At 37.3% G+C, this 22638-nt stretch overlaps 1 protein-coding gene across 2 annotated transcripts in view; it reads left to right on the top strand.

The window, feature by feature from the left end:
• Positions 1-22638, top strand: part of LOC142339121 (uncharacterized) — a 127336-nt gene that overhangs the window by 16818 nt on the left and 87880 nt on the right. Inside the window, exon 1 of one of the 2 annotated variants that reach the window (XM_075388863.1) lies at positions 2673-2782. The exons of the other annotated variant lie outside the window; for it this stretch is intronic. The gene's annotated coding sequence lies outside the window, so the exon portion shown is untranslated. Of the gene's footprint in view, positions 1-2672; positions 2783-22638 lie in introns of those variants that run through there. 2 annotated transcript variants of the gene reach the window in all.

The following is a 22638-nucleotide window of genomic DNA, read 5'->3' as shown; positions in this document are numbered from 1 at the left end:
AGCCTTGCAACAACAGTTGTAAACTTCGTGGGCTTGTGTTGGACAAAGATTTGTAAATGGTTAAAATATGAATTTAGTAATAAAAGTCAAGCTGAGCAACACTTAAATTACATAGCAAACGTTATGACGCAATGCAGTTTTGGGAGCTCAAATTCGTTGTATTCTCTCAAAAACTCTCCAATACCTGCATTGTGCATAAGCGAGGTAATTAAACTTTGTGTTTTACCACATCTTTTATGCCCACCTACACTTTGATTATTGTGTAGTTTTTTTTTCGGTGTTAGGACAATTTACCCGATGCCATTATACCCAATGTTACCCGATGCCATTATACCCAAAATAGCAGTCGTTAGTACCCTATGTTTAAACATATTTAATGGCCATGGCCATGCCTCAGCGGCCCGTGGGAATTGATATGAAACTATCACAACCGAACATGGGATTAAATTATCCGCTTGTTAAATCATACGTGTAAGAGCTATTTTCTGCTAATTAGTACTCGGATTATGGAACGAAAATATCAATGTGAATTGGGTATAATGGCATTGGGTATTTTGGTATTGGGTATAATGGCATTGGTTAGTTTTGCATTGGGTATTTTTGCATTGGGTAAAATGGCATTGGGTAAATTGTCATGTAACCGTAAACCATCCAAAACCTTTTTGACATTTTTGAAAGTCTTCACGAGTCTGAAGTTCGGTGATTCAAAAATTATAGGCCATTATTGGAATAATGTTATCCGAAAAAAGATTTCCAAATGGAGAGATTTTCCGTCAATCCATCACAAGACCTTTTTCTGACTTAAGTATATTAATTACTAAACGGCCTGTTCGGCGAGTATATATACTCGCATTTGTTACGGTTTTCCACGATAAATGTGAGCAAGGTTAATATTGCAGGAATGAAAGAACATATTTGGTAAATATTTGCATAAAAGTGCCTCATACAACGAATTGCTGGTTCAAAAGACTAATAAAGAGACTATTTTGTAAATACCCAGATTGAAGACCCAGGCAGAAAGTCGGTATGTCAAGACCACCCCAGATGTAAAATGTTTATGTCCAGACTTTCTTGCGTTCATATCCCGACTTTAGCTCGTTCATCAGACCATTCGTGCGTTCATGTGCATACTATCTTGCGTTCACCAGACTTCCGTTTCTTGGTCTGGTTTTTGTTGACTAATGTCCAGATTTTTGTGTATTTATCATGCTTTCGTGTGCCAATCAAACTTCTGAGCGTTCATTTTCAGACTTTCCATGTTCATCACACCTTTTTCTGGATTCAGACGTTTTGTGCGTTCATGTCCCGACTTTCGTGCGTTCTTCCGTGTCTCCAGACTATGTAAATTTGAACGCACGACACCCCCATTGTGCGTTCATTTGAGTCTGTACATATCGACTTTCCGTCTGGGAGAGTTTCGGGTTTATAGGAGAGTTTAATTGAAGAGTTTCGGAGCATACAGTTCCATTCAATATCACCATCTCAACCCTACTCAACTGATCAAAGAATATCATAAGTCTAGATTCAATCTTCGATTTTAAGTTACGTTTACTATGGACAATTAAATTTCAGAATATCTCGAGTACGCGTGAGTCATAGAACAGGAGGCGATGATTCTAGCAGACGATCTACGTCACGTGACACTAGCAAAGCGCGGCGAACATCCAAGACCCGGAAGGGAGGGAGCAAGGCTACCTCTCTGAATGTGGACGAAACAGTGGCAGCGGGCGATGAGAAAACCCAAACACAACAACAACAACAACAACAACAACAGGCAGCATTAGGTTCCAAAGATGCGAAAAGTACCGATACCGATGTAGTCGCACAAGTTGGCTTTGGTTACGTCACCCAAAAAGATCGACCGATGATGGGTCGTATCTGATTAAATCTTTTGTAAACATCCTACGGACAGCATGAAAATTTGGTAGAATATTATAATCAATATAGTTACAAATTACCAAAATTAAAATGGTTATACACAAATTAGAATGAAAAATTTCATCTCATTTTGAACTAGGTAAACCATTATAGGAGCACGACACTCAATACTGTGTTCACAAAAAGCCTAATGAGCATTTTTTTTCAGGTACCGGAGAGGATAGGGTTGTGAGGTTATATATATTTTTAAATTTATTGTTTACAATCTTAGTATAGAAAATTTAATCATTATATTACGTATCTGCATTTCGTATAGACGCTATACCCACAAAAAATGGCCGAAAGCTATTAAATCAAACTGTACCCTTGACCAAGTTTTCATGCTTTTAAGTTATTTTGAACGTGAACCAAGTTTGTTCGAATAAACATTTGTTTAATTTTGCCTTTTGTCATTATAGTTGTAAAACGGTCATACTTTGTTCTCCAAATTCGAATTTTTCCGTACAATTGAGTTTTTAGTGCTTCATGATAGCTGTGAATTATGGCAAATTTTGGATGAACACAAGTGGTTGTATAACCATTTGATAGCATCTCAAATCACGCCTGAAAACTAATTAAAATACTGACGAAACGACCACTCGCTGTTTGTTAAAGATTGATGATTGTTGTTCAAATTTCTAGCACTGAAAAATGATAAGAAAAATACAATGCTCTGCATACACGTATTGAAAAATATACACAAGCAGTATTGTTAAATATGATTTGTGCGTTCATTTACAAATGTACGGAGCGCGTACTTTGCACATTTATCTAATTGGTAAATATATTGAATTTGAAATGTGAAGCTGTTTGACGTCACAAAAGCTTCTCTTCCTTATTAGCAAATTGGACTGAAATATCTACGGTAAGCCGATAATTTGTGTTTTACAGCTAATTTGGATGACTTTGTAATAATTACGCCGCTTTTTGAAGACTAACTTTTCCAGACGTCATTTTTGAACTTCTCAATTGAATTCGATGTAATTTGTGTATCACGCTTCGATGTATAACGCAATTTTTCAAATTCGTTTTCTAATTTTCAGAGACTCGTTGTTAATTTTCAGCTCCTCGGATAATTGTAAAATTGACAATAAATCTCGAAATTTTCAGTTTGTTTGAAATTCACACTTATCAGTGAACTTGTTTTAACAAACAAAATCTCTTTAAATCCTTAAAGCTTGGTCAGAACTGAATTTTGTCTTTTCGGCTTACTTGGCTGGCATTTGTATGGAGCCTGGTTGTAAATTTTGTTTATTTTTAAGCAATACTTGTATGTGGTCAAACAAAATTGATCACCAGTAGAAAAATGTGTAGAAAAATAGCTCGCAGAAATCATTTAAAATAAAAGAACTTCCAATAGGCAGGCAAATACATATCAGAAAATCTAAAAAACGCTCATCAGAAAAACCAGATAAGCCGATTTGTCAAAATTAAGTTAAGACCAATATTTACGAAATTTTAATCTGAATAACAATTTAACTGATCAGTGTGAAGTTGCTGATAATGCACTTTTGTACCCAGGTCTAGGTACAGACTTATGAGAAGACAATGCTCTACCAAAATGCACTATGAAAAGACCATACTCGACCCATTTGAGCCCTGAAAAGATTTTAGCTGGACTTTAAAACTTTTTGGACCTTAGCTTGACTCAAATTTTTCGCAAAAGACTTTGGCTCGACCCAAAATTTGGGCTGTACTTAAGCTCGACACAAAATTTGCAAACAAAGTCGAGTTAAAGTCTTTACATGGATCCATCATTGGTCTTTTCATAGTCTGATTTTTTGCCATTAAAATTTTCCGTGCAGTATTGCATATAACGTAGTCAGCGTGTATACTCCTTCATTTTCTACGATTCAGAAAAACCACAAATCCCTCAAAAACCTGCATTATTTTTTAAAAAACATAGTTCATAAATTTGGAAGGGAAAACAAACTAAAAAAACACCACAAATTTTTCATGGCTAATTGGACTAGGACCAATACACTTGAGCTAGCTGGTTTCATTGAATCAAGTAATGAGATAATATACTCGAGCTGCCATATCTTTTTATCCTAGGATTTGCTGAAAATCTTAAGGCTTTTTGCAGTTTTCCAACTGTTTCTTAAGTTGGACCGCTCTGGTGCAAAGCTATTTAGCCTTGTTCCGGCTCTGCTTCTGTATATACAGAAGCAGAAAAAATTGAAAATTATCGGACTTTGAAAAAATTAGACTTATGAAAAGACTAATGTTGGACCCGAGAAAAGCCCTTTACACGACTTTGTTGCATATGAAATGACTAAAGGTGGACCCATGAAAAATTGGACTATCTTTGTTATCAAAAGACATAAGCTCGACCCATGAAAAGAAATTAGCTCGACTTTAACTAGGAAGCTTGACCGTGTAATTATAATCAATATTGCCCCCCCCCTACTAGGCTTCTAAAGTCTTTTCATAAATCGAGGTCTAGGCCTGGGTAGCAATAACAACCCTCAATTGGTCTCTAAAGAACATCCTAACTGGTTCAGAGACATCATAGTGAACGGTGTTATAGATTTTGCTCGTGTTTGTTACTGTGACTCACTAAAAAAAATCACTTAAAGTGACAGTGACATGTTGATGGTTTGTAATCAAAATTTAAACTAGAATTTAGAGACGAACCCTATTTTACTAGATAAACAGAATTTACCAAAGCACTAAAAATAGAATAATGAATTTTTGGTTTTTTGCCACTTTTTCTCAGAAAAAAGATATACAAAAAAACGATAATTATCACAGATTGTCATTTAAGGAGACCCTTTTGCAATTGCTTCTAAAAACGTATAGTAATTGAGATCGCCTTTTTTCCAATACTGTTTTTAATTGTTTCCGATATGACAACTTCAAAAGAAAATTTTAAAAAATACCAGCAATTTTTCAGATTTTTTTCTTGTGACTTACAAAAGTTATTTGCCATGTCCTGACTACGCAACTCTGGATACTGTACCTGGAGGCACGTGCTTAAAACTGCAACTTTAAGAAACACCAAGTAATAATGTTTATTAGAGAGATATAATTCAATGGTTAGGAAATGGATGACTTTTTAACGGTAGCAAAAGAAGATTTGTGAAGCAAATCTCACGAAAGTTTCAACTGTCGTCAAGGAGCAACAGTGGGCAAAGGGTAGCCCAGGCATATCGTGCCAAAGGAAATATAACTCAAGGGCTTTTTGAAACACCACCAACACTGGCGTCAGTGAAGCAAGTTGATTAGATTGATTCTCTGGCGTCCGGGCACAGCACCACCAACACCACACATTTAATATTAACTGAAGGTGGAACATCGCACAGATACTGTTAAGCTCAATGTTCTAACATTTTGGATCACAATTCAGGAGAAAAACGGGGTCGTTCTCATTATAGCCCCCCCCCCCAGCGTAGTGGTCAGATAACTTAGAGCCCCCCCCCCAATCATGGTAATTATACCAAAATGGGGGGGGGGGCTGTAATTTTATGGGGGGGGGGCTGTAATGGGAAAGACCCGAAAAATTAACAAAAACAATGGTTTTCAATCATTTTGATTGGGAATTTTTCTGTATCTGTCACCAATCGTTCCCCTCTAGAGAAATGCTCTAACCTTCATAACCATCGGCAGGTCTTTTATAATGTGCCTTTCTCTATTACAAATTGAAAATACACTATTTTTTTTAATTCGCAATATCCCTTCAGTGGCACATCGGGGGGGGGGGGGGGGCAGAGCTATATACTCAACTTAGCCTTTTGGCAGTCAATTTCGGCCGATCAATAACTTTTAATGCAGAAGACAAAAGTGTTATGATCAGTAAGCCTGCCAAACGTAGAATATCAAAACTGGATGAGTATTTGAATTTCATCCTCTTCGTGGAGTTATGGATGTTTTGAAATATGTGAACATCGGCTGATAGCCTGTTTTCTTTTCCCGTAAATTCACTGAAATTCGCTACTAATTTGATCCATTAGGTTAAACAATAATGATCTGACTGAACTTAATTTAACTTTTAGATGAAAAAGTTTACCGCTGAGTTCTTTCGTTCGACTTTTAAAAAATTTAGCCTCTCTATGATGGTGCAGCAATTCCGCTTTTTCCGCAATATGTCCAGATTTGTGGAACGAAAAAATAATTAATAGTGTTGGGATCTCCCTCCTAAAAATAAAAGATGATTATGCGTGTTTCCGCTTTCGAGTAAAATAAACAGGAGCAAAACTCTTCCATTGTTTAGCTAATGTAAATTCAATCCAAATTGCAGTTTTTTTTGTATTTTTGCTACATTGAAAACTGGTTCCTTATTTGTTATTTTTCTGATGTCTGACTGATAGTTGCAATACGAAATTTGCTTTCTTAGATACCCTTTTTAAGAGTTTTATTATACCAAACTTTAAAAAAAATTCCAAAAACGTACCCTTTGCTTTTGTTCCCTCCAAATTTGTCACAGAGGAAGAAACCAAAAAAGTCAAATCAACAACTCATTTTCCCAAGTAGAGAAACAGTTAAATTTTAAATGAGCAAAACAAATATTTAAAAGTTTTTTAAGAATAGATAGCTCCATTTTTTCTCAGTAACTATTTGGCCATTTTTTCTCTTCAAACAATGTTTTTGCCTGCAAAGAACAGGCAAGTTTCAATTGGCGTTAATATTAAACCAATTCTTGGATTGTTAAATGTTGTGTCCAAATTACCCAGATTATTGATGAGCTTTGAAAAGCCATTGGTTTTTTCTGGACTCCTCTTAGCTGCTTATGCTAGCTATTCAAACATAATTATCTCCAAAAGTATAAAATCAAAGTTAAGTGTTCATTAAAGCTCAAAAGCTCTTTTTTAAGGCATTTAGCGCCACATAAAAAATATCCGTGCTTATGTCAGCGAAAGCAATTTTGATACTTAATATGTAAACCTTGACTTAAATCACTTTACTTAATTGACCAAAAAGAAACAAGTGATAATGATGTTTTAATTGAAATTTGCTGACTATTTGCTTTAATTAAATTGTTTGAAAAGTGCAACCATATTATATTTATAATCATCAGAAACCGTTACCAAGAGCAGTTGGCGCTCAGAATAGACTTTATATTGATTCCTCATCAAACTTAGTTTTTTGATGCTAGGTTTTTGCTAGATCTTAAGACCTTTCGAGCTTTAAGTTAGTTGAGCTTTTTCGGCACAAAAATAGCAACAAAAATAATTTGATCATTTTATTCTACTTTTAACTCGGTCTTGACTGCTATAAAATATTTGTTTCATATTCATTTTGCTTTGTTGAATCTAGACCAACCATCTTCGAACTCTATCTCAGAAAATCTTCTTTGAAAGCGATAAAGAATAGTGTTGGCGCCACTTCAATTCAGAAGCTGCAGACATCAGACACAAATAAATACCTTTCGAAGCCGGAAAAACTGAGAAACTTTCAAAACTCAAAAATGGTCAAAATCGAAAATTGTGCCTATTAGCACTTAAATTGTGCAATTTTGACTGTTTACGATATTTTGTTATTGAATATTAAATTCCTTAAATTGCTTTGATGATACTTTAGGTGTTTGTTAAAGTCAAAAACCCTACATTTAAGGCTTTTAGCATTACGTAATAAACAATCGTGCATACGTCAACAAAACAAATTTTGCATTAACTTGACATTTACTATAAAAACATTGACTTAAATCACTTTACTTGATTACCAAATCAGAAATAAGCAACAATGATGTTACAATAGATATATACCTGGTTTATTACTCTGGATGTTTCCAAGTTGTAAGAAAGAATCAATTTGTTTGAATAGCGCTACCAAATTGTACTTCGAACCATTAAAAACGGTTACCAAGAGCAGTTGGCTCTAAGAATAGACTTTAATTTGATTCTTCATCTATTTTAGGCTTTTTTTTCTGAATTTCAGCTTGATCTTAAGACTTCTCGATTTTAAATTAGTTGAATTCTATTGTCACGAAGTTAGCAACAATATTAACATTTGAATAGAGCCATACGAACTTCACTAGTTTAAAGTTACAGTCATTTAAATACAACCGAATGACTAATACTTTCGACAAGATTGATGGTCAATTGAAACCCAGTGAAAAACCAGGCCGGCGTAAGGCTCAAAAAGCAGGCTGTGATATTTCGGTTTCAGTGAGATGTTTGAGCAGTTGCAACAATTGGTCTGCCGACACGGACAACAACACCGACAGTAATGAATCCTCAATTCAATTCGGTGGAACAGAAAAAAATCTTTACGATGGCTGGAAACAGCTACGACAGATATTGGAACACTGCTGACTGCAAGATGTCCGGCCAACTCAAGAGACTAGAAATTGAGCAAACTGAATTCCCCAAAACAGTTGACAGACATAGAACATCCCCAGCCCATAACAAAACAGTGTCTACCGAAAGAGCATATCGAGGTCTCTTTGAGACTTACGATGAACTCCAGAAAAACTGACAGCAACAGATGCAACTTTGAAAGCCATTGTTTATGGGAAATTTTGATGCCGACACCGAACGAAAGATGGGCGACAAGAAGAAGACATTCAAATGGTTAGTTGTACAAATTCCAAAACGAGGATAAGTTGAAAAACGTCGCAGCAACGTTCTCAACTATCAAAAAAACACTCGGAGACTCTACCCTTTAATGCAAGATAGCATATCGTTAAGACTCGACGCATAAAATTTGGAAAAAGAGCTGAAAAAAGAAAATCTAAGTCAGACACTCAAGCAAACCTTGTGTAAGGAACTGAAACAGCTCTTAAAGAAACTAGGCAAAAAAACAATCAGATATTTTTCAAATTTTTAAACCTAGATGTTGGGCTTGCAGGTTTTGGGTTTTTCAGCGAATTAGAATTAGCTATGGGGTCGTCTGAAAAAAGTACTGGCAGATGGCAGAAAATGAAAGTCTGACATCTTTAGTGTCATCAATATCCGTCGAACAGAACTCAGTATCGCCAAACTGCGTTCATCGAGAAAGCGGGAGATTGATGACGTTGAGCTCGAAAACCTAAAAGCAAAGAAAGAAGCAGAACGACGACTGTGAGAGCGGCGGTTGGAGTTAGAAAAAGAGCGTGGGGAAGTTGAAATACGACGGCAAGAAAAATTTCATTTACAACAACAACAACAAAAAAATTGTGTCAAAGATTGCAACATCAAAACGAAGTACGTCTGAGACAGCTTAAGCGATCCCTTGAAAATGCTGGAAAGAAAGCTGAAGTCAACGAAAAACAAAGGCTCCTGGAAACTGAACTGAAAAAAGGAAGTTCAGGGGCATCTGTGTTGCAGGCAGTCCACTTCGAAGCTGTTGGATTCAAATTAAAGTAAGAACGGCAGACTTCACATGAGTTACAGAGGAGTCTGAAACCAGCCAGCTGCCGTTCCCAGATGCTGTTGTCAACCCTACTAGGAATACCAAATAGGACAGAGTTGAGAAACGTTTTAGCGCCTACTGGAAAACTACACCGCTGTTCCAAACGGGTGTAGGACTTTTCTCAACACAACTGCGAAGTTTCGGTATTCTTAAGAAGCCAAAAATCTTTAAATCAATTAAGCTAACACAACTCTAAGCACAATTGCGAGAATTCGGTATTCTCAAAAAGCCAAAAACTTTTAAATCAATTAGGTTAACACAACTCTAAGCGCAGTTGCCCAAGACGAAGTTCCAACAGCAAGGGGTATCAGCATTCCAGTACAGAGAGAAAAGTCAAAGTCCCCAGTACAATTCTCTTAACAGGCCGAGTGAGAACCGAAACCAAACAAAGGCGAGCAAAAATACCCTACAAGTAATTTACCAATCGAGTGGCGATCCAAGAGGATTGGTAAAACTCAAGTTGACGGAGTTCTCAGGAGACCTCTTACAGTGGCTCGAATGGACAGAGTTTTTTATGTGATTTTGAAACAAAAGCGGCCAAGCGACATTGAGTTGATGCAGTATCTGAAGACTAGCTTCACTGGTCAGGCAAAAGCAGCCTTTTGTGGATTAGGTGTCAGCTCACAGTTATGTTATTTTAGCTTGAGAAAATTCCTTGCAAAAAAGTAGCAGACCGAGTGTCTCAGTCGAAGCTCAACTTAAGAAGATACACAGTCATCCTCCAGTTAGACACGATGACTCCAGTGTCATACGACACCTACTAACAGCAAACTTGATTGTACTCTAATATCTGTTAGAATTAACAGCATTCATACATGAAGACTTGTAAGCTCAGACAAAATATAAAATTCCGAGCAGCGAACCACTAAAAGCGCGTTTTTTGCATACGACGCTAAAGATTTCACAAAACAAAAGAATTCAGGTTGCCATTCAAAGATGGAACGCACGCAATCTGGAGTAGCCAGTAATTTAATTCAATAAAGCCGAATGGACAACAAGAACATCTGCAGAAGTTCAGCTGTGTATCAAATGCATTCGACCTGGCCATCGATCACAGGGTTCCCAAAGTAGAATTTGCAGCGATTGTGGACGGCGACACAAAAACATTAGCACATTGAATTCTCAAATAGGGAAGCTACGACATGTGCTTCTGGGTGCTGGCAATATGTGATACAGGGTTCTTAATTTCATTCGTCGATAAACCAATTGTATCTACGCTGCAACTGCAAAGTCGAAAAACATCCTTGTCAGTAGCAGGAACCTACAAATCACAAGCTTTCAAGACGGCAAATTTCCAGGTAACTGTTCCAGCACAAGTGAATTCTCAACCATTGACAACAGTGCAATTCATGTTCATGAGAAACTGAATATTAATGACCAGATTTTAAATCTGCAGGGGTTGAAACATCCTACCCACATTTGAAGAATCTGCCAAATCAGTTACAACCTAAACGAGTTTTAATTTACTCGTGGTCAGGAAAATTATGACATCCGTCGCCCATTAGGTTTCTAGAAATCAGAATTTTGGGCAGTGAACCCGAAAACTGAATGGGCTTTGAGTGCTCCTCTACCAGTGATGCAAGCAGCATCTCTTGCTACAAGATTAAGCTCAATCGCATAAGACAAGTTAGTAAGTCAGTTGAGCAAGTGGTAGGACATCAAACGCCATGCCTCAAACTGTGATACCATCGGTCATTCGAAATATAAATAAAAGACAATCAAGAAATTGGTGGAAACAACTCGACTCGCCAACGAAAGATATGAAGTTGGACTCTTGTGCATAGAAGATGATGTGAAGCAACTAAATAACGTCAAGTCTGCTATAGGGCAACTCAAGTCACTAGAACGAGGCCTACAGAATAGCGCCTTCAGCCCACATAGAAGCGATGTTTCTTCAAGTTGCTGTCACAGGCTATGACTGCCGATACTTACAAATTCTGTAGCGAGAAGATCCAGAGCAGAGAATAGAAGTTTACGAGTAGTCAAGACAGTTTTCTGGAGCTCAAAAACCGACAACTTACGCAAATTACGCTTAGCATCAAGTGGCGAAAGATAACGCGAAAGACGACAAAACTCTTGTCGAAACCGTCACGCGAAATTTCTACAAGTATGACTTTCTTAAATCAGTCAGAAAATCTCCAGAAGCAACCGAAATCTGCCAGTTTAGAACCTCAGCAGCAAAGGTGGATTTGACTAAAAGGATAGTGAGTGACTAAGAAGTCGAGTGGAAGATCCCAGAGGCAGACAAACCAACGAAAATTCTGAAAATTTTGAGGCCGAGCCACAATCATTCTCAAGACGTTGAAGCTGAGCAGGCTACTTTTATTCAAGTCAAAGAAATTAAACTCTAACGAATATTCGGCTGAGACAATATGGTAGCTTTAACCAAATAAGTTCATAAAAAATGCTTTGCGATTGTTTCGAAGTCGTTAACGAATAGCAAAGAAATTTCAAAAAGCTGAACATTTCCAAATTGTCACTTTTCCTGCAAGAGGAGGGAAACATTTGGAGTGAAAGGTTGACTGAAGCATTTGAATCTCATTTTCAATGCAAAGCATCAAGTATTATTGATAACAAAGCATCCTGTCGTACAACTTCTGTTGGAGAGATTGCATTGTACCAATCTGCACGAAGTCAGAGAGCACGTGATAGACATTCTTCAACATGAACTGTAGATAATTAAGTTGAGGTATGCATTGAGAAAAATCAGGTTGAAATGTGTCCAATGTCGGCACCGAAACTGATTCATCCATCGATGGCAGACTTAGATTCAGAGATGAGGATTGAAGTTTACGAGTATACAAAAAATTTTTTGGGGTGCAAAGCTCGCCGCGTTACGCAAATTACGCTTTGCGTCAAGTGGTAAAAAATCACGCAAAAGAAGACAAAAATCTTGTAAAGTTTTATGTGGACGACTTTCAAAAGTCAGTCAGAACGTCTCAAGAAGGAATCAAAATCTACCAGTTCAAAACCTAGTCAGCAAAGGTGGATTCAATTTGACGAAATGGATATCGAGTGACGGAGAAGTCATACCGTATAAGCCAGAGGCAGACAAATCAAAAAAAAAACTGTGACAATTTTTATAGCCGAACCACAATCGTCCTCAATTATTGCACTAAATTGGAATGTGGAAACAGATAGTCTCAGAGTTTTTCGTGGAACTGGGCCGGAATTTCGAGCAAAATAACTCAGAGAGTTGTCCTATATTGTGACTCAGCAGTGTTCAACCCACTTGGGATATGTTCACCCTTCACGATAAGAATGCGATTTCTATATAAAAGCATTTGAGAAGCAGAGGAACAATTATGTGTCAAAGATTTCTCAGCCAAACGCTCAAAACTATCAAATTATTGGTGCTTTGAGTTGAGAAAAATAAGGACGATGTCAACAAATAGACTTTTTTCAAAATCGGATGTACAAAATTGAGACTTTACATTTTCACAGACGCGTCAGAAGAAGCGATGTGCATTGTTGCATGTCTGCCAGATAGTGTTACGTTAACCCTTTCGAATCTGATGGGAAAATTTCGTGTAGAACCTATCAGATATAGTTCGATTCCGAAATTAACACTTCAAGCCTCAGTCTCAGAAGGCAGATATTGAGAGTACATGATGTGAAATTAGACCAAGTCTGTCATTGGACAGATTCATCTACGGCGTTGCAGTAGATACAATGAGCTCACAAGAATGAATAAATACTTGTTGCCAACGGTGCAACAGAAAAACTGGAGAGCTCTTCTATGGATCAATCGAGACATACAAAAGCACGGCATATTTTGTTAGCAGAGAAAAGTCCATCGAAAGCCTCAAGGAGTCAGGGCGGTTAAACGGGCTAGCATGGCTCTGGCTCCAGACAGATGAAAAAGATGAACGTGTTGTCATATGAATGAAGTTGAAGCTGAGCAAGCTATCAGTACTGTAGCCCAGAAAAAAACTAGAACAACTATTCGACTTGAAATGGTACAGTAGCTTCAATCATAAAAGAAACTTCATCGCCTACTGCATAAGGTTCAAATCCAAGCAGAGGGGAACTCTCAGAGAATATAAGATCCATCCTGCAGAACAAATTTTGTTTCACTTTGTTCGAAAAGAACGATCGTTTTGAAATCATTCACAAATAGCAAAGAAGTTTCAAAAAGCTTGAACATTTCCAAATCGTCACCTTTCCTGCAAGAGGAGGGAAGCAGTTGGAGTGAATGGCTGACTGAAGCATTCGAATCTGAGTTACCATGCAAAGCATCCAATATTAATGACAACAAAACATCCTGTCGTACAACTTCTGTTGGAGAGATCGCATTCTGACAATCTGCACGAAGTCAGAGAGCACGTGATAGATATTCTTCAACATGAACTGTAGATAATTAAGTTGAGGTATGCATTGAGAAAAATCAGGTTGAAATGTGTCCAATGTCGGCACCGAAACTGATTCATCCATCGATGGCAGACTTAGATTCAGAGATGAGGATTGAAGTTTACGAGTATACAAAAAATTTTTTGGGGTGCAGAGCTCGCCGCGTTACGCAAATTACGCTTTGCGTCAAGTGGCAAAAATCACGCAAAAGAACACAAAAATCTTGTAAAATTTTATGTGGACGACTTTCAAAAGTCAGTCAGAACGTCTCAAGAAGGAATCAAAATCTACCAGTTCAAAACCTAGTCAGCAAAGGTGGATTCAATTTGACGAAATGGATATCGAGTGACGAAGAAGTCATACCGTATATGCCAGAGGCAGAAATCGAAAAAAATTGTGAAATTTTTTATAGCCGAACCACAATCGTCCTCAATTATTGGACTAAATTGGAATGTGGAAACAACAGATAGTCTCAGAGCTTTTCGTGGAACTGGGCCGGAATTTCGAGCAAAATAACTCAGAGAGTTGTCCTATCTTGTGACTCAGCAGTGTTCAACCCACTTGGGATATGTTCACCCTTCACGATAAGAATGCGATTTCTATATAAAAGCATTTGGGAAGCAGAGGAACAATTGTGTGTCAAAGATCTCTCAGCCGAACGCTCAAAACTATCAATTTATTGTTGCTTTGAGTTGAGAAAAATAAAGACGATGTCAATAAATAGACTTTTTTCAAAATCGGATGTACAAAATTGAGACTTTACAGAGAGTTCGAGAGAAATATTCTCCAACAAGAACTAATGATAACCGATTCGGGGTTTGCATTGACGAACATAAAGTCAAAATGTGTCCAATTTTGGCACCGAAACGCCAATCCAACTGATTCACCGTTTGCACGCTTACCACGACAACGACTTCATGAACAGGTGTTCCCATTCAACCATACTGGAGTCGATTACTTGCGATATATCAAAGTGAAATACCTACAAAAGACCTTGAAGTTATGGTGCTGTCTTTTCACTTGTCTAACAACCGGAGCACTACAAATTGAGGATTCAAAGTGATTATACACCAAGTCATGTCTGTCTATCTGCAGTGACAAGATTCAATGCGAGACGTGGCTACCCAGACATAGTCATCAGAGAACAACGGAGTTTCGTTGGAGCAGCCAATGATCTGTAGGCATTCATGGACAAATGGGACCAGGCTACGGTTGAAAGTAAGTTACGTCTGAAAAAGATTGTTTGGAAGTTTAATCCACCTGGAGCTCCACATTTTGGTGGAATCTGGTAGAGACTAGTTCAAGGTTGCAAGAGCGTTTTGATTGCAATCATGGACAATCGAATTCTCACAAATGAGGTACTTCGCGTTCGTTGAACAGTGTGCCTCGTGGAACAAACTCGCAACGCAAGACCCCTGACAGCAATAAGTGAAAATCCAGAAGACCTGACAGCATTCACACCTAATCATTTCTTGCTCCGACAAAAAAACGCGAGTGCACTTTTCATTGCCAAATAGTGAGCGTTACCAGGACATGAGAAAACCACTAAGAACTGCTCGAGCATTTGCCGACTTGATCTGGAAAAGATGTACTTGCGAGTATTTTCCAAAATGAAACCAGAGGTCGAAGTGGTCAAAAGAACATGTTTGAAACCCAAAAGAATATGAGCTAGTATGGCTAATAGATGACTCTGTCAAACGCTATGAGTACCCGCTGGAATGAATCTTTGAAGTTGTTACTGGCAAAGACGGGGTTGTGTGATCAACGAGAGTCAAAATGGAAGTTGGCGCGAGTATTCTACTATGGTGTGTCCAGGAACGAAAACAGGGCCGACGATGTTGGCGCCACATCAAATGATAAGTGTGGTTAGTTAATTTGATCAGTTGAATCGATTTTTAGTGTGGTTAGTCAACTTGATCTTTTTATTTTTTTTTTCAACTTGTTCTTGGCCGCTAGAATTTTTTTCCACTTTAGCCAATTTTCTTTGCTTTCCTTAATCAAGACCAACCATCTTCAACTATCTAAAGAAATCATTTTTGAAGGCGATAACGAGTAGTATTGGCGCCACTTCATTTTATAAGCTGCAGACATCAGACATCAATAAAGATCTTTCGAACTTGGAAAACTGAGAATTTGTCAAACACTCAAAAATTGTCAGAAATAAAATTTTGTGACCAAAAATTTGCACAACCCCAATTTTGGGAAGGGAAAACCTGAGCAAGCCGAGGTTATAGCACATAAACAGGGTAATTTCCTAGCTAATCATGGACCCAACGAACGTTATTGCACCAAGCACACAAGTGTGCCTATTAGCACTCATATGGTGCAACTTTGATTCTTTTTGATATTTTGTTATATAATGTTAATTTCCTCGAATTGTTTATTTTATGATGATTTAGGTGTTCTTTAGAGGTCAAAAGCCCTACATTGAAGGCCTTTAGCGCTACGTAATAAGCAATCGTGCTTTTGTCAACAAAATCAAAATTGCCACAACTTCGCATTTACTATGTAAACTTTACTTAAATCACTTTACTTGATTACACAATCAGAAACAGGTAACAAAGATGTTATTAATGATATATGCCTAATTTATAACTCCAATCAAATTGTTTGAATAGTGCTACCATATTGTATTTGTAACTATCAGAATCAGTTATCAGGAGCAGTTGGCTCTCAAAATAGACTATAACTTGATTCTTGATCAAATTTAGTTTTTTGATGCTAAAATTTTGGTAAATCTTAAGTCTTCCAAGTTTTAATTTAATTGAGCTTTCTTGGTTGGAAATGAGACACAATACTAACATTTGGCATTAGCCTTGCAAACGTTAGCACGAGATTGTGTATAGATTATCAATAAGTATTCTTTTAACTTCAATCAAAATCAAAGTTACAGTCTTTTAAATACAAGCGAGCGACTATTAGTTTCGACGAGATCGTTAGTCAGTTGGAACCCAGTGAAGAACCAGCCCGCGGCGTAATGCTTGAGAAACAGGCTCGGCTATGATTCTCGAGCTGCCGCAACAAATATGTTTTTGTTTAGGGACATCAATCTTTCAAATGTTTGGAATTTTCTTACCTCTGGCCCAAAATAGATAAAATTAAAAGCCGATTTCGGTTTCCTCTACTGCAGGTATAACTTCAGTTTAAATTTTTTTAATTTAATTGCAGTACAAAAGCTAGGCCTACTTTTTATGTACAAGAGCTTTGCTAAGCAAAAATACTTCATTGATGTTCTTTCTTGTCTGAAAATTGAAAGGATTTGAAATATTTTTGCCTTTGCATGGCACGATAAACAAAATACACCGCAACACAACAAATAAGTTTCACAACCTATATATTCAGCTAGGGGAAACACGGAACATTCGATGGAATCCCAGACATAACGCCAAGTCAATTTCTGTATTGGGCAGTTCTCATTTTTTACATGTCTTATTTCCTGACTGATTTACAATTTTATTGAAGATTTGTTTTTGAATCTGTTTTTGTGGAGAATTTGTCTGTTTCAGTTGTCTGCTTTTGATTGTAAATTATGGGTGAAGAAAAATTGAGCCTATTACTAAAACAGGACATATTTCTGATTTTTTTCCCAGCCGAGCTTTCGGAAACATTATTGAAAATCATCTTCAGTCATTTTGACTTTCTTGGTGAAAAAAAGTGTAGCAGAATTTTGAGTTAACGTATGTCAGAAAATAATGTTTGTCTAGACATTAGAGAATTTCCATTTTCTCTTCTTGGATTTATTTCATCTCAAATCTGCAAGTTCAATTAGCTCGATAGAAAATACAATGAATTTCTCATCATTATCGAGCTGAAAAGTAATTTATCGATTTAGTATCCTATATCCTAGTACCCTGTGCCTTAACTTCATTGTTTAAGTTCTAAAAAAGTCTATATCTTGTTTTTCATGAAATGACTTTTAAGTCTTCACGTAAGCTGTAATTCCTGCATTCAGTTATAAACTTGGTAGTTTAATTTTATAATCTAAGTCATAGTTTCACCTATCTGACCTGAATTGAGGTGTTCTCGTTTTTAAGTTAGTCCCAACTAGCAGTTTTAATTAAATTTTATTGAACTCTACACTGGAATCCAATCAGTAAAATTTGATTCATTTAACTATGGCAATAAGTCGGAAAGTGTTTGATACATATATGAACTTAGAACTATTTTTTCGAAATCTACCACCTTCTGATATTTTCACTTTCTAAAATTTAATTGGGTATTGGTAACCATAAAGGAATTTTTGGAACTGACTTTGAAATTGGCTTTACAAACTTTCAGACGCCCGATCATTATATATGAAGAGCTCGCCGAGTACATATTTAATATATGAGCCAGAGCTCTTAGAGCACAAAATTAGGAATGTTGGCAGTGCAGTATTTGGTACAAAGCAGATTGCCAAACACCTCTTTGGACGTATAAACAAAGATGTCCAACTCTATATGAAAATAGGAAAAGAGGACAGAATCTATCACTACAAATAGAAATTAGGGAACAAGTATAGGGGAGTTTTTTAGATCAGACATCTTCACCAGACATTGCCATCAGTAGTTCCATTGCTTTGTTCCATCATCTCACTTTCAATGGTGACATAAAAGATATCAAAATTTGAATTTTGCAACCACGTCGCGATTCCTAAGCCGCAAACACTCAACATCCCTATAGAAGCGCATCTGCACCAACAATTCAGCAACTGAGGTCTTAAAAACGATGAGTAAAAACGAGGAGCTTAAAAAACGTCGTAAAAACAAGTAAAAAAGACAAGTTACCCCAAATTTTTACGGATTTGGTCAACATTGCTATTAAAACTGTGCAGGAAGTCAGACAGCGTAACAAATATGACAATGCCAAGACGATTGTCAAGAATCGATAGAAAAAGTGCGGATGCGACTACAATTGTACCAATGATGATGCAGCAAGTATAGCAGAACTCCTGAAGCTCCAGAATTTTTTGCCTTCCAGTATTCTCACCATGAGATCATAGAACACTCCGAGTTGTTACAAGACCTTCAATTAAAATGAAGAAAAAAGTTCAAGTATCTATGGTTTCTGGGACAAGGGAAAAGTTCAAGTCCAACGCTAGCGTGCAAACTTGACGCATTTAATGTTTTCGCCCCTTTTTGGGCAAAGAAAAAAAATTATTCTCACAATATTTTAAATCATTATTTTTAAATGGTACGGAAAGTGACAAGCTAAAATTCAATACCAGATTTGTCCATCGATTGACTAAATGTCAAAGGTTATGTCCATTTGATGTTACAAGTTTTGATTTCTTTCAAATTTCCAGACGAGTTGGTAAAATCCTTCATGTTGCTATACTTTTAGCTTTTAGACATTTTTCTCAAACCTTTATTTGAAATTGTTATTTTCATGTAGTAATGATTAATTGACAGGAAAAAGCAATAGCAGAAACCAAAAAAAAACTGAAAGACTATTTAATAAAAAAAGAGCAAAAACTCGCCTGAGTTTCTAAAACATCGAACTAAATGGTCCATAGAATTAAGTATTTTATGCCTGATAACCTAATTGCATTAATTGAATTTCTTTAATGTTTTTTTTTTCATCAAACAATTACTGGTTTCCTGATTGAAAACTGGATTTGAAGTGCTTGTTCAGCTAAGTACGGCTAATTAAAGTTGTACTAAGAAAAAGCATTCCACTTCTTCATTAATATAATTAGATGGCATTTGACAGGCATTACAGATTTAAAACGTGATCACCTTCCAAATTATTGATTTGTACCTAAAACGTCTGATAATCAAGTACCGTTTAGGGTGAGATTATTCTGGTAACGTCACCGTGGTACAAAATAGGATCACATAATATCCGCATAGTGTGTGCTGGAGACGACTTCCTGGTATTTACCGCAATTCCTAATTTGTTCTTGTTCATAACTTGAATATCTTTCCAACTGTTATAGCTCAGGTTAGCTATTTGAAATGGATGAGTAGTGTGATTACACTATATTGAATCTACTGTGGAATCGCAGCGCGAATCTTGAATTATGTGTGTTTTATTAAATTTGCTAGATGGAACCGCAAGGCGATTCCAGATTAAGTTGAACTTGAGTAACTGAAGAGCGATTACAGAGACAACTTGAATTCAGGAGAATAATCGAGATTGTGATTACTTAACATAAAATAGTATGAATAAACTATGAATTACTTTAGTAGACTTGCGGGAATATGGTTATATTTGAATAATAAAAGTCGTCCTAACCTTAGTTATAAAATGCATTTTATAAAAATTTAAATAGAGGGTAATTTAAATTTTAGTACACCTAAGGGTTTCAATATATATTTATGTATCCATAGGTATCACATTTCCCCCATGACAGGCAAAAATATTTTGTAATGTATTTACAATTTTTTAGAAAGAATCAACACAAAAAATTAAACGTGTCGAAGAGAAGGGACAGTGCAAGTGTCGGAATCATTAGTGGATAAGCGCCACGAATGTAAAATTAAATAAACGGAAAGGCAATATTTTATGCATTTGTAGAGCAAATACATATGGAGAAATTTAAGTGCACAAGCAGTGGATATACTATTGAATACTATATGGATGGAATTGCGAGGCGGATGCAGCAATTGTAATTTTAAAACACAACGAAAATGGGATTCGCAGGCCGAATACATGAAAGAATTGCAATTGAGGAATTGAAGAATGAAATTAATGAATAAATGAAACACAAACACAATAAGTTGGATTCTCAGAGCGAATACATGGCTGAAGTTAAATGAAATATTTTTTAAACAGTTTTGAAGTTTCATCAATTGTCCTTAACTTTCGTTCTCAGCACCCCATACTGACATCTCTCTTTCATGTTCATATTCATAGTAACGGATTAGGGAGTCGGGTGGAGGTACTTGACCAATTTGGATATCAGGCCTTGGTGGAGATGGAATTCGAGATTGTTCAGCACTTTGGATTAAGGCAACTACCGATTCTTCGGTGGCTGAACTTTTCTTGCTTTGTTTTTTCATCTTACGTTTCTTTGATTTGGAAGGGTTAGAAGATGTCAATGAGCTAGATGGCGAAGTGTCTGCCTCCGTAAAGCCGTAGAGTTGAGGTCGTTTTCGCTTCCGCCTTTCGTTTTGTGATGGAGTATCTGATACCAGTGACGATTCGGGTTGTTCTTGAGGTGGTGGTACTGGCGGAGAGGATACTGATGAAGTTCCAGGTTGATCTTGAGATGCACTTTCACTGGGTTCGATCGGAGGAGCTGTGGTTCGTCGACGTTTAGGTTGCGGCTTTGAGGGTAACGAACGGTTAAAGCTGGGTGACGTTGGAATTTACGGACAAGACTACTGATATGGTGTCTCGCTGACGGTGACGGATTTTAATTTCTCCCCTCTTCTGTTTTTTCAAGTCATTGCTATGCTTGGCTATTTTCGTTTCTGTCGTTTGCTCATATGGTGCGGGTCTGCGCTGTGCGTAAGTCCACAGATTAGTGGAGCGCTCCGCTTAAGTGCCAAACTTTGCCAAATCACTGTCCCGAACTTTTACAGGTGCTCGTCCTGGCTGGTTGATAATTGTTGTCGTTGGGGAAGATTTGGTCACATACGATCCAGGTTTGAGTACTTCCTACAAGCCAGCAAATTGTCTTTTTGCTCTCTTCTTGTTCGGCAGTTTCGGGCAAGTTTGAAGTTTAAAGAGGCCTCAGTCCTGGGAATGGGGTTCGAAATTTTTGAGTGGAATATGAATCGGGATTCCTTGTTATCGGAGTCACGATAGCGGCGGCCTGCGTCCTGTTGTGCCCGACACATACTTTTCTCAATCTCCAAATCGCTCCTATCGGGATTGATCCATCCCAACTCGTCGAGGAAATCATCTGCGGGGACCGTGTCGGCATCTAAATAGTGGTTAATAATTTTTTCATAAGTTAGATTTAGACTCGAAGGATTAGTACTAATATTCTTTAAAGGCGTATTTGCAGGGAGACCAAAATGAGCTTCGAACGGTGTTATCTTTGTAGTTTTCTGTTTTGTTAGACGGAGGTCTAAAATAATCTGTTTAATTGCAATGGAAGTAGCAACGATTTCTTTATTCTCAGCTTTCATGCAGGATAGACGCCTTTTTATTGTTTGAATCAATCGCTCCACTATTTCAATAGACCTATGATCACCTACAGGAACGTCGAGAAAGTCGATATTAATTTCATTGCAGTAACTTGTAACTCGTTTACCTACTAGACAGGTGGCTTGGTCTAAATGTATTTTTCGTGGAATCCCATGAGTATATGCATATTCTCGTAGAAATTTAACTACATTTGTCCCATTAGTCTTTTCAAAAATCTCAACTGTGGGGTACTTTGAATAACGATCGATACATGTTAGAGAGTAGATTTCTTTATCTGTTTCATTCGATATTGGACCTCCAAAGTCAATTTGAATTTCCTCATTAGGTTCTTGACATAGTTTATGTGGATGCCGTTTAGATTTAGAGATGATAGGTTTGAGGTTCTTACCAATATCTGTTCACAGAACACAATCAGAAGTTTTAGCGAGAATTTCCCTATGCATGTAGGGCCACCATCCATATTGGGATAAGGAGATCATACCCCAGCTTCCTGGATGCGTCATATGAATAGACTCGAGTACAGCATCCTTGATCGAGTTCGGGATCGCGACGCGTTCGTCGACGCAAAGACATCCGGATTTCACGTGGAGGTCCTTCCAGAAAGAGTGGATGTAGTGGCTGACCTCTTTACTTCTAGCCTCGTCATCTTGCATTAGACAGTCCCTGATTTCAATTAGAACAGCATCCTTGCTGGTGAGGACTGCGAGGAAGGACTTCATGAAGAAATGATTTAAATTATTTTCAAAAATCTCCTCACGGGATAGTTCGATGTCTCGGTGTTCTGGCAATGAAGAGGCCTGGGTATTGTTGATGCTTGCACTCGTGTTTGTATTTGGCGTTGATTGTGCTCTGAAGGTGACTCGAGGAGTTTGCGGTGAAGTTGAGGGATTGTTTTGAGCGGACTCATTAGCAGACATTGTGATATGATTTACGTTATTGCTAGGATTGGTGGCTGAATTT

The sequence above is a fragment of the Convolutriloba macropyga genome, chromosome 5, assembly GCF_964194025.1.
Source record: "Convolutriloba macropyga chromosome 5, txConMacr16.3, whole genome shotgun sequence".
NCBI classification, from domain to species: Eukaryota; Metazoa; Xenacoelomorpha; order Acoela; family Convolutidae; genus Convolutriloba; species Convolutriloba macropyga.
The sequence above is the reverse complement of the archived record's forward strand: the minus strand, read 5'-3'. Positions and strand labels throughout refer to the sequence as shown.